At 36.8% G+C, this 16,508-nt stretch overlaps 1 protein-coding gene across 4 annotated transcripts in view; it reads left to right on the forward strand.

Annotated features, from left to right (window-relative positions):
- The window catches only part of LOC136043526 (CDP-diacylglycerol--inositol 3-phosphatidyltransferase-like), a 42,825-nt gene that overhangs the window by 13,544 nt on the left and 12,773 nt on the right, over positions 1-16,508 (forward strand). The gene's annotated exons all lie outside the window — the stretch shown is intronic.

Raw genomic sequence — 16,508 nt, forward strand, 5'->3', positions numbered from 1 at the left:
ACATTGTCAAGATATAAGAAAAACATAATAAAAGATGTCTTGTCGCTGGATTCATGTGCGTACGTTAGTTTTTTCGGTTATGTATAAAATAAGAACAATATTTTATGTAAAATAAGAACATTGTCAAGATATAAGAAAAACATAATAAAAGATGTCTTGTCGCTGGATTCATGTGCGTACGTTAGTTTTTTCGGTTATGTATAAAATAAAAACAATATTTTATGTAAAATAAGAACATTGTCAAGATATAAGAAAAACATAATAAAAGATGTCTTGTCGCTGGATTCATGTGCGTACGTTAGTTTTTTCGGTTATGTATAAAATAAGAACAATATTTTATGTAAAATAAGAACATTGTCAAGATATAAGAAAAACATAATAAAAGATGTCTTGTCGCTGGATTCATGTGCGTACGTTAGTTTTTTCGGTTATGTATAAAATAAGAACAATATCTTATGTAAAGTAAGAACATTGTCAAGATATAAGAAAAACATAATAAAAGATGTCTTGTCGCTGGATTCATGTGCGTACGTTAGTTTTTTCGGTTATGTATAAAATAAGAACAATATTTTATGTAAAATAAGAACATTGTCAAGACATAACAAAAACATAATAAAAGATATCTTGTCGCTGGATTCATGTGCGTACGTTAGTTTTTTCGGTTATGTATAAAATAAGAACAATATTTTATGTAAAATAAGAACATTGTCAAGATATAAGAAAAACATAATAAAAGATGTCTTGTCACTGGATTCATGTGCGTACGTTAGTTTTTTCGGTTATGTATAAAATAAGAACAATATTTTATGTAAAATAAGAACATTGTCAAGATATAAGAAAAACATAATAAAAGATGTCTTGTCGCTGGATTCATGTGCGTACGTTAGTTTTTTCGGTTATGTATAAAATAAGAACAATATTTTATGTAAAATAAGAACATTGTCAAGATATAAGAAAAACATAATAAAAGATGTCTTTTCGCTGGATTCATGTGCGTACGTTAGTTTTTTCGGTTATTTATAAAATAAGAACAATATTTTATGTAAAATAAGAACATTGTCAAGACATAACAAAAACATAATAAAAGATGTCTTTTCGCTGGATTCATGTGCGTACGTTAGTTTTTTCGGTTATGTATAAAATAAGAACAATATTTTATGTAAAATAAGAACATTGTCAAGACATAACAAAAACATAATAAAAGATGTCTTGTCGCTGGATTCATGTGCGTATGTTAGTTTTTTCGGTTATGTATAAAATAAGTAAAATATTTACTGGTCATGACAACATAGATGTCATAACCTTCAGGTTAACGGCCATCCTGACAAGTAGAAACTAGAAAGTTAATCGAGATTGCACATCCCAGTTATCACCATACTTCTGCCAAATTTTATTTCTATAATTACCCTCTTAGAGCCGATCTGTGTTCAACGATACCCATAAAAAGTTATGAGTATCTTTGGCATTTTTCGTCACTGCAAAGAATGTCAAGAATGACTCTCATTTCCTACTTCATGTTTGATAACAATTTTCATCTATAAAAAAAAAATGTCGCTGCATCGTACCTCGGGCCGTCTTATCTTAAGTCTATGTTTCTAGAGCCCGTAGCAGTAAGTAAAATTACTAAATTTGTTAATGGCTTGAAAAACTTAAAAATACTCATTTGGGCCAGTTTCTATTCCTGCTAAGGTTGCTCAATCTATTCTTCCTTCAGTAGTTTTGCCTCTAACAAAACTTGTTAATTTTTCATTTGAATGTAGAGTTTTTCCTGATGCTCTCAAGTGTGCTCAGATTATTGATTTGTATGAAGGTGGACGAAGAAATGAACCAGTAATTTATTGACCAATATCAATTTACCAGTATTCAGTAAAATCTTTGAAAAGGCTATGCTTTCTCGACTCCTTACTTGTTCGAAATCCAAAAATTTTCTTCGTGATTTTCAATTAGGTATCCGAATTAAGCGCTCCACTGAGCACGCCTGTATGACCTTTTTGAATTTTATACATTCGGCGTTAGATTTGGGACTAATTCCGGCTGCTATATTCTTGGATATTCGTAATGTATTCGATTCCTTAACCAATAAAATTCTTCCATCGAAGATGTCTCATTTTGCATAAAGGGAAATATATTTTCTCCCTAGCTGTAAGTAAAATTTATCTGAGTCACTAGTATCTCCATCACTTGGTTCTACAGGGGTATATAGTACTATAACTGATACCCTGAACTTTTTAGTCATAAAATGAGCGATTAGAATTCTATTATTAATGCCCTCCCAGTCTAAGCAAGACTTAGCAGCTTCCTTATTCATCATGAGCCCTACTCCATGTCTATGTACCCCATCTTTCCAGTCTAAGTAAACGAATTCTATATGACCTAATTTCATGCTAACTACCCCTGGGATATGAGTTTCTAAAACTCCTAATAAGTCGATCTCGTATCGTCTGAATTTGTCAGTCAAAAAGTTGATACAATAGTCATGTTTAAGGTTGTAACATTCCAAGTTCCAATTTTCTAATTTTTTAAATCATTGAAATTATTTTGGCCTCAGGAAAAGAAATAGTCCCAAATACCAGTGCAAGATTGGGACCAACACATCTTCCTAAGTCTAAACAGAAGCGCTTAAGTCGGCTTAGAACCGGACAGCAAGAAGTCCCTGGGGTCTCTTGTAGAATAGAGGTTTTGTGTTTTGTGTACATCCTGGTCACAGCATGGTTTTCAGCACTTGGTGATGCTCTTCTATCAACAAGAGTCGAAATCCTGCACAGACAGTATCCAGCTTATTACCTCCGACTCATTATACATTTTTTTATGCCTACAAATATAGTTCTGATGTTTTTTCTGATGTTTTTGTTCGCCTTCTTCTGTTGTTTTTGTTTAGTTTGCTGATGACAGCAGACTTACTATATCAGGAAACTGCGAATCAGGGCTTCGATTAAACTTGGTAAATTTGTTTTGGGTGTGATTTTTTGACTTGATGCTACCCTAAATTTTTTGAAGTTCAGTTTTTTCTAGTTCTCGCGTGTTTCTCAGGTTTATTCCAGTTTTCTGAAATTCACCTGACAACTAGGATAATTCTTAGATCAAGGGTTCTATATGTTGTTGTTTTTTTTTGGCATTAGTGTTGATGATAACCTGTCATTCAAGCCTTCCATTGATTTGATTAAAATCAGTAGATGCATGAATCACGGTATTTTAAGGAAGCTTAAACATTCTTTTTCTGGATTAATATTGAAAATCTTTTTTACTGCTTGATATAATCTTACGTTTATTATTGTCTAATAGTATGAATGTCAACTTTTCCTTCACTGTTAAAACTACTTTCTAAGATTTGCAATAAAGCTAGAAACCTCATTTAGGAAACTAGTCGCTCAGGAGTTATCCCATTCCCAGATCTCGAGCCACTGTTTATTCATTAGTGTGCATGTTTTACTTTTTCTCAGCTTCATGGTGACCTCTCCCAGAGGTAGATCTAGAGCAAAATGTGACAAGGGTGGCGGTGAGCAAAAGCTTGGGGGGAGGGGGGAGATGTGACAAAGATGCCAATAATTGGCCAAATTGGCAAATTTATTCTAACACAATTGTGAAAGAAAGAAAAAAAAAACAAGGAAAAAAGGTGCCATACAAAATTGGGGGGGGGTTGCGTGGTCCCCCCAAATCCCTTGGACCTGACAGTGCCTCTCTCGACCACTAAGTGTTCCGCGATCTTTTACCACTGATCAAAATAATCTTCGCAATACAAAAAATCATATTCAAACTCCTTTTACTCCTTGTGTAAGGTAAGATTTTCATCCTTTAATGGCGAGTCATATTTTATGGAATAAGTTGCCTGAATCAGCTCGAAGGTTTCCCTCGTTCAGTTTGTTCAAAAAATGTTAAAAATTCTTTGGCCTTATAGAATTATTTTCTCTTATATTGATAATTATTTTACTGAGTCTATTCAACAAGGGCGCCGGAAGAAAATTTTCAAGGGGAGCCAGACGCCAGAATAGCAGCGGTGGTTGGGTGACATGGAATATACTTTAGGATATTTTTTTTCTAGGAATAAGTTTATTTTTAAATACTTGTAGGAACAAACTCTCAAATAAAAACAGCAGTTAAATTGCGTTTAAAATGAAACAAAATACAGTAAATTGTGAACGACGAGAATTCTTGGTAAAGGGATCAATTCATTTAGTTGATGATATTTTTAATTATCATGCATATAGTCTTAAACGAAAATCAAATTAAAATCAAAATTACTTAACGATTTATTCCTTCTGTAGATTATAACGGATGTAGACTTGTCTTTCTGCAATTTTCTATGCCTTAGATTAGTTTACAGAAGAAGTAGAGAAAAATGCCTGCATAGGTACCTCGTTTTGATTTTATAACGGCCGTGTACCTGTTTCATACCTGGGCAATTCTTCCCTCGAATGTAAATCCCTTATATATTCAGACAATTAAAAAAAATAGAATAGCCAAAGAAAAACTAAATTTAAACTTAGTATCCTGCTTTCAAATTGACCCTCTTTCTTTTTATTGTCCTATTCAACTAAATAAAATAAACAGGTTAAAAAAAACTTCGTCACAAGATTTAGGGGTGATGTTGACTTCTAATTACCTAGAGGTATTTCTTCCCGTTCATGTTTTTCAGTTTTTTGTAGAGGTACACGGAAATGGAATAGTTCAGCCAGTGATATTAAATTATTGGAGACCCAATATATTTAGAGAAACAATTAAGGAACTGCGTTTTGCTGAATATGAGTTTTGATTGATTTATTGAGGGGATTTTGTTGTTATGATGTTCCCAGAGAAAAAATATAGTAGATGACATTTTTTGTATTTATTGTTTAGTGTGGTGGTATTAGTGGTTTCCATGGCCATGTCGGTGGCCTTTTCGTTTTAAGGATTTTGTTCTCTCTACCTCCTCCATGGACAAGCTTTGCTTTTTTAGGGGAAGTAGCAATAATGTTTTGTTTCTGTTTGTTCCCTAGCGTAGTGATTTAAATCTATAATAGCTTATATTTTTGTTCATATTGCTACACCGGCAGTATACTTCTTTGTCCTTAATGGGATGAAGCTTCTACATTTCTTTAAGGTTATTTTCATATTGATTTCTACACCTAAAGACAGATTTTTAGTTAATGAGTACCTGAGAGAAATTGTTCAATTTCTAGTATATTTCTCTCTCTGGATATCTTCGCTAGTGCCATCTTTTTCTCACACAGATTGACACGACATCTATTTCTTAATTTCATATAGAATCATCTTTGTTGCCATATCTTTAAGGTCCATCTGATTTTACTGAGAACAAGCAGATGAGGGGAGGGAACCCCCCGCAAACGCCGTATTGTATTCGCCAGTATTCAGTTACCCGCAAATAGTGAGGAATAGGTGAGGGGGTTCTTACACTTCCCTTGTTCTTTGGTGATTTCGGGTTTACTTGCGTGATTTGTCGGGATAAATTTTGAATCGTGGCAGAGCAGTGTTGCCACTACGCCTAAAATGCGCTGTGCAAAAGTAGTTTCAAGCATGGGGGAGACTGATACTAAATCCTGTGTTGAACTACATATCGCGTTCAATGACTAGCGGAATAGAGTATTTTTGAAACGAGCTGTGGAGTTTTTTTTATAGAGACTCAATCTTAAAGGCAAAAGAATTGTTGACTAAGGAGGCCGAAACTGGTGATCAATTTAGGAAATGCGTCCAAGATGAGGAAAATTTAATAGATATTGCTAAGTTATTTTCAAGATGCCCTAAAGAAAGAATAGAACTTCCCAAGTTCGTCATATTTGATCCACAAGAAGTACCGGCCAGTGGAGCAAAAGTAAGCACATGTGTTATATTGACAGTGAATGAAATGTGACGGTAGTTCTTGGGTTTTCTCGAGCACTACAACCAGGTTCCACTTCCGTGGCCGACCGGAAAATCTGTAAGTGAAGAACCCAACCCAATCCTGCACTAGATAAACTTTATCCTCTACTATATTCCGTAGTTCTGAAGAACTCCCCCCCCCCAATACCACGCCAGAGGAATGAAAACAATTTTTGACGATTATGTGTGGAGAGGAACTTTCAGTCGATGATGTTAAACTGAAAATAGCAGAGTCGTTAAACGGACTACAGTCCGTTTAAACGGACTGTAGTCGTTAAAACGGACTACAAGGCAAACAACATTGCCTCTTCTATCAACCAGAAAGTCGCAAAGTGCAGAATCTAGGGTGAAATCCCCAGGTTTTGTAGGCGTGATCAAAAACATTCCGTCTTCGTATAATAAGGTGAAAAACTGCGTTTCAGGTTGCAAAAGGGCAGAACAGTGTGATGGAAGTCGAACCTATAAGTTGTTTTTTGTCACAAAACCATTATATTGTCCAAACTAAAATGCATTATAATCAGAGACTACAATCGAGCCGACGACTCGTCTCCTCGATCCCAGTTGATCGTAAGTACACTGGAGAATCGGTATCGAGTACCTCCAAAAGACGGTAGTTTTACTTTCGTAGACAATAGTGGCTCAGTCTCAAACGTAGACCATGTTGTATGCACATTAAACGTGAGTGGCGCAGTTAGAGTGCTAATGGGAAGTCACTCCACCGACCATATCTCTGTTGAAGCATGTGTTAATGTGTGTATTCTTAAATAGCTCGACAAGACGCTTCACAAGATCAATGTGCCATATAATCTCCCACTGGACAACGTGCAAAGGAATATCCTGGAAACTAAAATATAGGTCAATGACTTTTGTGCTGAAATCACCCATGCACTGCTAACCGCTGAAAAGGTTGCTATTCCCGTTACGAAAATTCGTAAACACACTGAATTGCCTGGGTTCCCAAAGAATCGAGAGCTAGTGAAAGCGTGTCAAGATGCTAAGTTTTGGTTCTCGGTATGGAGAGAAAGTGGTCGCCCTAAATCCGGTGTGTTGAATTGTCTCCGTGTACATACAAATTTGAAAGCCCTCAAGACACATCGTACAAATATGAAAAATGAATATACAGAGAGAATAATCAACGATCCAGGTCGTCTATGGAAAGATCGCGTGAAAGATCTCCAAGAAACGCCTAAACATATGCCCTGTGACCCAAACGCTCAGTTGTGTCTCCAAGTTTGTATAGCAATAGTGTTCTGCCGGAACAAGCCCAGGTAGCTACGTCTTGTGTTTCAAAAGAGATCGACATTTCGGTGATAATGTATGCTGACGACCTACTTAATTTGAACAGGTGTGCCGATCAACTATCGAAGAACTTTGATATTTTGAGTAGAGAACAAAATAAAATAGGTTGATCATTTAATGTGTCTAAATTGTTTGTACTGTTCTTCAACGCAGGGTATTATGAGGAAGAAATTCCTTTTTTGTTCATATATGGTACATTTTGTTCAACATAGTTGAAAGGTCCGGAAATTAGATGAGGATGACAACCCCCCCCCCTTCTGCAGCCCTCGAGGCAAGGTTTGTAAGGTATCCCCTCGGGGTATATATGGTACATATAGAAAGGGTCATTGTATACACTTCAGAGGGGGATCATTGAAGTTTAATTGTTTTTTTTTCAGGGGTGATCGTATAGACCCAGTGGGCTTAAAATGTCAGGAGAGAGCTCATTCTAACGGAAATGAAAAGTTCCAGTGTCCTTTTTAAGTGAAAAAGTGGAGGGCAACTAGGCCCCCTCCTAAGCCATTTTTTCCCCAAAATTGTCCGACCGAATTTTGAGATAGATCTTTTGTTCATTATAGTTGAAAGCCCCAATAGCTATGTTTTTGGAGATAAAATAACCCCCTACAGCCCATGGGGAAAGGTCTTTAAGTTATACATTTTGCCTATTGTCATAGGCAGCGCAATAGCGCTGCTTAAGTAAAGAGCAATGTGGACACAATGTTTTTTTTCTTTTGTTTAGACATGCACTTCGTATCGAAGGAGTTGTTGTTGAAACATCAAAATGGTTTATTCAATTGGAAACTTAAAGGGCTAGTGCCCTTTTTAACAGTGGAAAGTGATTAAAGGGCAACTAACACCCCTCCCACGCCCAACATTTCCCCAAACGCATTCAATCAAAATTTTGAGATAGCCATTTTGTTCAACGTAGTTGATAGATCCGGAAATTATGTCTTCGAGGATCACAACCTCCCCTTGAGCCCTCAGGGCAAGGGTTGTAAGTTATGGCCTGGGGTCATATAAGGTTTATATAGAAAGGGTGATCGTATAAACTTCGGAAGGGGCTCATTGGATTGCTAATCAGAAGTTTTAGTCCCCTTTTTGAGATTCGGAGTGATCAGAGGGTGGATACTCCCCCACTCCTTGTATTTTCGCGAAATGTATCAGATAGAAATTTTGAGATGACCATTTATTGTCGAAGAAACTTCGGAAAAGGCGTATTCGATTGGGAATTGAATGGGCCAGTGCCCTTTTTCATGGTCGAACATTATTGAAGAGCAAGTAACCCTCCTCCCACGCCTACCACCTCCTCTAACACACCCGATCAAAATTCTGAGATAGCCATTTTGTTCAACATAGTTGAAAGGTCCGGAAATTATATGAGGATGACAACCCCCCCCCCTGCAGCCCTCGGGGCAAGGTTTGTAATGTATCCCCTCTGGGTAAATATGGTACATATAGAAAGGGTGATTGTATACAATTGAGAGGGTGATCATTGAAGTTTAATTGTTTTTTTTTCAGGGGTGATCGTATAGACCCAGTGGGCTTAAAATGTCAGGAGAGAGCTCATTCTAACAGAAATGAAAAGTTCAAGTACCCTTTTTAAGTGAAAAAGCGGAGGGCAACTAGGCCCCTTCCTAAGCCATTTTTCCCCAAAATTGTCCGACCGAATTTTGAGATAGATCTTTTGTTCAGTATAGTTGAAAGCCCCAATAGCTATGTTTTTGGAGATAAAATAACCCCCTACAGCCCATGGGAAAAAGTCTTTAAGTTATACATTTTGCTTATTGACATAGGCAGCGCAATAGCGCTGCTTAAGTAAAGAGCAATGTGGACACAATGTTTTTTTCTTTCGTTTAGACATGCACTTCGTATCGAAGGAGTTGTTGTTGAAACATCAAAATGGTTTATTCGATTGGAAACTTAAAGGGCTAGTGCCCTTTTTAACAGTGGAAAGTGATTAAAGGGCAACTAACACCCCTCCCACGCCCAACATTTCCCCAAACGCATTCAATCAAAATTTTGAGATAGCTATTTTTTTCAACGTAGTTGAAAGATCCGGAAATTATGTCTTTGAGGATCACAACCTCCCCTTGAGCCCTCAGGGCAAGGGTTGTAAGTTATGGCCTGGGTTCAAATAAGGTTTATATAGAAAGGGTGATCGTATAAACTTCGGAAGGGGCTCATTGGATTGCTAATCAGAAGTTTTAGTCCCCTTTTTGAGATTCAGAGTGATCAGAGGGTGGATACTCCCCCACTCCTTGTATTTTCGCGAAATGTATTAGATAGAAATTTTAAGATGACCATTTGTTGTCGAAGAAACTTCGGAAAAGGCTTATTCGATTGGGAATTGAAAGGGGCAGTGCCTTTTTTCATGGTCGAAAATTATTGAAGAGCAAGTAACCCTCCTCCCACGCCTACCACCTCCTCAAACACATCTGATCAAAATTCTGAGATAGCCATTTTGTTCAACATAGTTGAAAGGTTCGGAAATTAAATGAAGATGACAACCCCCCCCCCTGCAGCCTTCAAGGCAAGGGTTATAAGCTATACCCTCGGGGTATATATGGTACATATAGAAAAGGTGATTGTATACACTTCAGAGGGGGATCATTGAATCGTTAATCAAAAGTTCTAGCACTCTTTTTAAGATTCGAGTGATCGGACGGTGAAAACCCTCCTCCCACACACAACCCAAATTTTTCCGAAATGCATCTGACAGAAAATTTGAGATGGCCATTGTTGTCGTAGAAACTTCAAAAAAGTGCTCATTTGATTGGAAATTGAAAGGGCTGTTGCCCTTTTTATTATTCGAAGTAGTTGGAGGGTAACTTATCACCCTTCCACGCCCTCCATTTCTCCTAACACATTCAATCAAAGTCTGAGGTTTCCATTTGTTTAACGCAATTGAAAAGTTGGGAAATTGTGTCTTTGAGGATGACAACCCCCTCCCCCCGCAGCCCTCAGGGCAAGCCTAATAAGATATGTCTTTGGGGCCTATAAGTTATATATAGAAAGTTTTATCGTAAAAACCTCGGAATGGACTCATTCAATTGAAAATCAGATGTTCTATTGCCCTTTTTAAGATCTAGATAGATCAGATGGTGGATATCCCCCCCCCCGCCTCACATCTCGTATTTTCCCAAAATGCATCTGATAGAAATTTTGAGTTGGCCATTTGTTGGTGTAGAAACTTCGAAAATAGCTCACTAGGTTTGAAAATGAGAGGGATAGTACTCTTTTTTAATAGTCGAAAGGGATTGGAGGGCAATTAAACCCCTCTTATGCCCACCATTTCCTCAACCACATCCAGTCAAAATTTGGGATAGCCATTTTCACTAAGTTGAAAGGCCCGGAAATTATGTCTTTGAGGATGACAACCCCCTTACAGCTTTCAGGGCAATGGTTGTAAGCTGTAACCTGGGGGCATATATGGTATATCTAGAAAGGTTGATTGTATAGACTTCAGAGAGGGATTATTGAATTGATAATCAAAAATTATAATGCTCTTTTATGATTCAGAGTGATCGGAGGGCAGATACTCTCTCCCATCTCATTTTTTCCCGTAAGGCATATGATAGAAATTTTGAGATGGCATTCTGTTATCTTAGAAACTTCGAAAAGAGCTCATTCGATTAGAAATTGAAAGGGCTAATGCCTTTTTTAAAAGTCAAAAGAGATTGGAGTGCAACTAAGCCCCTTTCCACGCCCACCATTTCCCAAATTCCATCCAATCCAAATTTTTAGATAGTCATTTTGTTCAACGTAGTTGAAAAGTCTGGAAATTATGTCTGAGGACGACAACCCCCCAGAGCCCTCGGGGCAATTGCTGTAATTTATGTCCTGGGGGAGTATAAGGTATACATAGAAAGAGTGATCGTATAAACTTCGGAGAGGGCTCATTGGATCGATAATCAGAAGTTGTAGTCCTTTTCAACATTCAAAGTTATCGAAGGGTGTATACCCCCCCACACACACACCTCGTATTTTCCCAAATGAATCTGATAGAAATTTCGAGATGGTCATTTGTTGTTAAAGAAACTTCGAAAACAGCTCATTCGATTGGAATTTGAAAGATCCAGTGCCCTTTTTAACAGTCAGAAGTGATTGGAGGGAAACTACCTCCCCCATGCTCACTATCTCCCCAAACATATCCAAGAAAAATGTTTATATAGCCATTTTTCTCGACGTAATTTAAAGGTCTAGAAATTATGTCTTTGAGGATGACAACCCCCACAGCCTTCAAGGCAAGGGTTGTAAGTTATATCCTGGGGGAAATAAGGTATATATAGATAGGGTGATCGTATAACCTTTGGAGGGGGCACATTGGAATATAATCAGAAGTTCGAGTACTCTTTAAGATTCAGAGTGATTGGAGGGTGGATACCTCCCCCTTCCCATACCTCGTATTGTCCCGAAATGCATCTGATTTTAATTCTTTAGATGCCCGTTTGTTGTCGTAGAAACTTTAAAATAGGCTCTTTCGATTGGAAATTGAATGGGCCAGTCCCCTTTTAATAGTTGGAAGTGATGGGAGAGCATCTAGCGCCCCTCCCACGCCTACCATTTCCCTGAACGCACCAAATACAAATTTTTAAATAGTCATTTTGTTCATCGTAATTGAAAGGTCTGGTAATTATGTCTTTGAATATGGCACCAGCCCCCCCACAGCTCTCAGGACAAGGGTTTTAATTCATGCCCTGGGTGAATATAAGGTATATTTAGAAAATTGATCGTATAGAATTCGGAGGACGCTGATTGGATTCGTAATTAGAAGTTCTAATACACTTTTTAAAACTCAGAATAATCGGAGGGTCGATACCCCCACCACACCTCGTATTCTCTTGAAATGTATCTGATAGAAATTTTGAGATGGCCATTTGCTGTCGTAGAAGCTTTAAAAACAGCTCATCCGATTGGAAATTGGAAAGACCAGTACCCTTTTTAACAGTCGAAAGTAATTAGAGGCTAACTGACCTCCCTCCTTCGCCCACTATTCCCCCAAATCTATCCAATCAGAATTTTGAGATAGCCGTTTTATTCAACGTAATTGAAGGGCCCGGAATTTTTATCTTTGAGGATGGCATCCTAACATTTCTCAGGGCAAGTTCATTTATGCCCTGTGGGCATATAAGGTTTATAAAGATAGGGTGATTGTATAAACTTCGGAAGAAGCTCGTTGGATTGGTAATCAGAAGTTCTAGTTCTCTGATCGGACACTGGATAACCACCACCCCTCCAAACCTGGTATTTTCCCGTAATGCATCTGATAGAAATTTTTAGATGGCCAGTTTTAATAATTTTTAATTTCTTAAAGTAAAAAAAAACTAAAATATTTTAAATGTATTTTGTTTGTTTAAATTATAGAATAAATAACCGAGTCAAACTCAATACAAGCAAAAATTAATGCTGACAACCCCCATCCATTCTAAATACCAGAACATAATTTACACTTTACTGAAAACAAAACTCTATTTAAAATGTTTTCTTTGTTTTTGCTTGTTTAAAATGTATTTACTCGATATATGAAGGGGAAGTCCTCCCCCTTGCACTCTGATTATAGCGTGAGAGTCTGATGCCCTTTTTAAGGGTAGCAAGAGATTGGATGCTTAAAAACTCAATGTTTCTTTAAAATTAAATGAAAAGGCATTGTGTTAATTGGTTGCCAATAAGACACCTCAGCACTATATCGAAAACGACTGGTGGTATTAAGATGAAACTTTCGAGGACACTTCGAACTGGCATTGGCTTTAACTGGCTCGAACTGGCTTTAAAATAAATCGAAAGGCACTGTGTTAAATGGTCGCCAATAAGACACCTCAGCACTATATCGAGAACGACTGGTGGTATTAAGATGAAACTTTCGAGGACACTTCGAACTGGCACTGGCTCGAACTGGCTTTAAAATAAATCGAAAGGACTGTGTTAAATGGTTGCCAATAAGACACCTCAGCACTATATCGAGAACGACTGGTGATATTAAGGTGAAACTTTCGAGGACACTTCGAACTGGCACTGGCTTTAACTGGCTCGAACTGGCTTTAAAATAAATCAAAAGGCACTGTGTTAAATGGTTGCCAATAAGACACCTCAGCACTATATCGAGAACGACTGGTGGTATTAAGATGAAACTTTCGAGGACACTTCGAACTGGCACTGGCTCGAACTGGCTTTAAAATAAATCGAAAGGCACTGTGTTAAATGGTTGCAAATAAGACACCTCAGCACTATATCGAGAACGACTGGTGGTATTAAGATGAAACTTTCGAGGACACTTCGAACTTTACCGTAAAGAGCGAGGTATTGAGGAGGGGACAAACCCCCTCATATAGGTTGTAATTCCTGTTTGCTTTAAGTTTTAATATTTCTTCTTAGTTTCAGTTGAAAAAACTTGTTTTTTTTTTCATTTATGAACGTTTTTGAATTAATGCAGGTTTGATTTTGGCTCACCACACATGGATAATTAAAACGAAATTTGCATATTAATTTTATTTTTTTTGGCTAAATGGCTTTCTCAAAGTTTTTATTGGACGATTTTGAGAAAAAAAATGGCGGGGAGAGGGCCTAGTTGCCCTCCAATTTTTTTGGTTGCTTAAAAAGGCCACTAGAACTTCTAATTTTATTGACGAACGTTTTTATTAGCAATAAATATCCGTAACTTACAAGTTAACTTACGTAACGAACTTCTATATTCGTATATTTTTATTACGTATATGAGGGGTTTTTCCCCTCGTCAATACATCGCTCTTTACACTAAACTTCGAATTTTGTTCCAATTCCTTAGAATGACCCCTGAATCACAAAGGTCGTTTAATTAGAATAAGATGCTCTTTTGAAATGACTAATAATACTTTAGCGTAAAGAGTGAGGTATTGACAAGGGGACGAACCCCTCGTATACCTAAAAATTTCTGTTTGTTTTAATTTTTAATGTTGCTCCTTACATTCAGTTAAAAAAAACTTGTTTTCTTTTATTTAATTTCTCATTGTTTTTTAAGTAACGCTGGAAAATCCGCCCTCTTCATGAAAATTCTCTTCCCCTATGATCAATTCCTCCATGGAAAGATTACCTTACGCACCTCCTCCCTTCGACCCCATCCGTCGAAGGATGGGAGACGTAGAATCTGGGGGGAGACGTACACCCTTCCACCAGAAAAAATCCCCCTTTAAAACGTTAGTATACTTCCCAATAACCAATACTATATGTAAACAATGGTCAAAGTTCATAACTTGTAGCCCTTCTCCCAGGGACTGTGCCCTCCAAGGGACTGTCAGGCCTAGTTGCCCTCCAATTGATCACATAAAAACAGCACTAGAACTTTTATTTTCCGTTAAAATGAACCCTCTTGATATTCTACAATTACTTTGTCGATACGATAACCCCGGGAAAAATAAAAGTACAAATAAACATGCATCCGTGGCAAAAAATACAAAATTCCAATTTTTTGCAGATAGGAGCTTGAAACCTCTACAGTTGGGTTATCTGATACGCTGAATTTGATGGTGTGATTTTCATTAAGCCTCAATGACTTTTATGGGGTGTTTTCCCCTTTTTTGGAAATAAGGCTCGTAGGCTCGTCACTTTTGATGGGTAAAACTAAACGTGATGAAACTTATACATTCAAAATCAGCGTAAAAATCCAATTTTTTTTATGTACATATCGGTATTAAAAATTCGTTTTTTAGAGTTTCGGTTACTATTGAGCAGTGTCGCTCCTTACTACATTTCGTTACGAACTGTTTGAATAAAATACGTTTGAAATATTTTCACCTTTCTTACTTCCACAAATAAAAATCATCAAAAGTCACCTCAAGCGAAGAGATGTCAGTATAATGTCAATTTAACTGACAATTTTTATTTCAGTAAAGCGTAAACGTGTTCTGGTCTCGAGAAGGCATAGGGGTTATCAACCCTACTCATGTTAATTTTTGCTTGTTATAAGTTTGACTCGTATATTTATTGTAATTTCTGTTCTTTTTGGTTTTCATTTATTTATTGATAAAGATTTGTGGTAGTTTTACGCTTGGAAGATTATTTGGCTTTATTTTTGTTCATTCTTGGCCTAATGGAGCTCTTTACTTTTCTTTAAAAAACTTGTCTTGTGGAAAGAGTTTTTGAAGCTAATTTACGTGTAGTATTTGTTATTGGTAAGTATGCATACATTTGCCATAATTCCTCTACGAAATTCTTAATGTCTTACTTTCTCTTTACCAATTCAATTTTACGTGTGGAGATGTTAAGGGTAATTGTCCGAGGTAAAGTTTCGCCAGGATTGAATTGTCAATAAGGTATTTCAGTGGGAAGAGGTATATGTCCGTGGAGGTAGAGCCAGGTATCCTGGCGGTGTTTAAAAAACGATCAGAAATTAAATTTTAAAAAATCAACTGAAGGTAAGAAGCAAAATTAAAACTTAAAACGAAAAGAAATTATTACGTATATGAAGGGTGTCATTCCCTCCTTAACTCCTCTCTCTTTACGGTAGATTTCAAATTTCATCCCAGTTCTTTAAAAACGACTCTTGAAATTCAATGGTTTTTTAATTAGAACAATAAGTAACCTTTTTAAAGTGCCAAGATACTGTAGCGTGAAGACCGAGGTGTTAAGGAGGGGATAGATCCCCTCATATTCGTAACAATTCCCACTCGTATTACGTTTTAATATTGCTCCCTACTTTTAGTTGAAAACTTTTTTTTTATTTAATGAAGCATAGAGGCAAACATTTTTCTAAAGGCAATGGGAAAAGTATGTCAATTAAAATAAAAGTATATAAAAATGTAAAAAGTAAATAAGTATAAAAAACACAAAAATAGCCTGCTTACTAAAACTAAGATATAAACTCCCAGCAGTCAGTGCTGTTGAGCAATGCCAAAGCGTTGGACAGATATTTTTTAAAGATTTCGACATTTTTTAACTTGACTATGAAACACCAACTTTTTAATGCTTTTATACTCAGTGTTTATAAAAAGTAACACATATAAAAGTAGTTTGTTCTAAGTAAAACATTGAACATAAGATGGAGAAAATCAAATAAAATTTTGATTCGATGGTTTTAATTCATTTTTGAATGCCAAAATCTGATATATTTGACATCTGTATAGGCTACTTCATAACTGTGAAATATTTGATCTTTTTAAAGTGACAAATCAATAAATAAAATCACAAAAAAATCTGTTCAGGGAGGGGGAAAATGCAGAAATTCTCAGCATCCCGTTAAGGAGAAGTATTTCTAATTATAGTGGGTCTATGTATCAGCGTATGTATCAGCGAATTAAGCTGATGGTATAATTTCTTAGAAGATCCCAGAGGACTTAACAAGATGGCCATTAAACTCACGTGCTTCGATTGCAGCAGTCCAATCAAAAGTTGACGGCATATTTTTT

This window comes from Artemia franciscana, unplaced genomic scaffold (assembly GCF_032884065.1).
Source record: "Artemia franciscana unplaced genomic scaffold, ASM3288406v1 Scaffold_698, whole genome shotgun sequence".
Taxonomy (NCBI): domain Eukaryota; kingdom Metazoa; phylum Arthropoda; class Branchiopoda; order Anostraca; family Artemiidae; genus Artemia; species Artemia franciscana.